A 1,289-nucleotide genomic window follows, 5' to 3' on the forward strand; every position below is an offset into this window, starting at 1 on the left:
ATCGTGTTTGGTGTTGTATTAAATTTGTGTGGATAAGCTTACGTATGGGAAGGTGTGGCCGGGATGTCGTTTAGAAGAACTTGGTAATAAGGAGTTGTATTGTGGGCGTTCCTTCAGCGTTGGGGGGGGGGGGGGCAAGAGCGGAAGCAGGAGGAGTTGGTTCCAGGAAGAGAAGAATTTTTTTTGTTCCTTGTCGTATCATCTGTGGTGCATGAGGCAGTTTATACCTCTTTGGTTATCATTTAATACATGCGGATGCCCAGCCACTGGTAAGCAACACTCTTCCCTTCAAAAAGGGTCGTGGCTTGACACCGATGGATGTATGTGATATGCTTTATCCACGAGTGCCCAGAGCAAATCCTGAGAAAGCAGCCGGGGCAGAGGGCAGTGTGGTACATGCCAATTACCAGAGCCGCTTGCACTCAGCCGACCATTGGAGACTGCATCGAGCAAATGCCAACGCTTCCGCATTCGCTGCAGGTTGAGCGAGCCAGTGCCAGCGCTGAAAACATCTACATAAGGCAAACATCTGCCACATCATTATCCAGGAGCTGCAGGTGATCCATCTGGCCCTACGTCGCGATCCTGTAATCTGAGTTGCCACCATTCCAGGTGTACTCTCGGACAATTTGGTTAGTGTGTCGTCCCATCAAAGTCGGCCACACTTTTATTCATATCTGAATTAATTTCCTAATTGACTGAGTCTGTTATGGCTTCTCTTGTTTATTTTTACCATTCCGCTAATACAATGACCAGATGGATTGATTACATAACATGTTTATCAGTTTACTTGAAATATGAACAACTGTGCAAGATATAACGCGCATGTCCAAGAGCACCCGTGTTGGGGTGATGACCTGATGACCTGATGTAGCCTGTCTCTGAGACCGCCGTTCTTTGCCTTTGCCATCAACAACTGCGTTCAAGGGCGTGAATATTGGACGAGGCGATCTGCGTTGGCCGCGAGCTATTTGCACGCTCTGTTGAGGAGTTGGAGTCCTTAACCCAAGTAAATATTGGCCAGAATACTGTTTTTGTTGTGCTCATCTGCTCGTTCGTGAATTTGTTTTGCCTCTCTGCGTTTATATAAAACACTTGGTTTGGTCTAACTTTCATGAGAGATATCATTTCAAAAAGATCCTTTTAAACACGATTATTAATTCTGCCGAAAGTTAAAAGTATAGGCAGATATATGTAAAACAGATTTTTCCCCTCCATTTTCGTTCGCTTGAAGTAATAGCTTTCGTTCATCACGTGTCTCCTGGATGAGGAAAAAAAGGAAGAAAATG

General features: G+C 45.2%; 1 protein-coding gene across 2 annotated transcripts in view; it reads left to right on the forward strand.

Annotated features, from left to right (window-relative positions):
• The window catches only part of LOC119581755 (endothelin-converting enzyme-like 1), a 21,205-nt gene that overhangs the window by 13,781 nt on the left and 6,135 nt on the right, over positions 1 to 1,289 (forward strand). The gene's annotated exons all lie outside the window — the stretch shown is intronic.

This window comes from Penaeus monodon, chromosome 15 (genome assembly GCF_015228065.2).
Source record: "Penaeus monodon isolate SGIC_2016 chromosome 15, NSTDA_Pmon_1, whole genome shotgun sequence".
Taxonomy (NCBI): Eukaryota; Metazoa; Arthropoda; class Malacostraca; order Decapoda; family Penaeidae; genus Penaeus; species Penaeus monodon.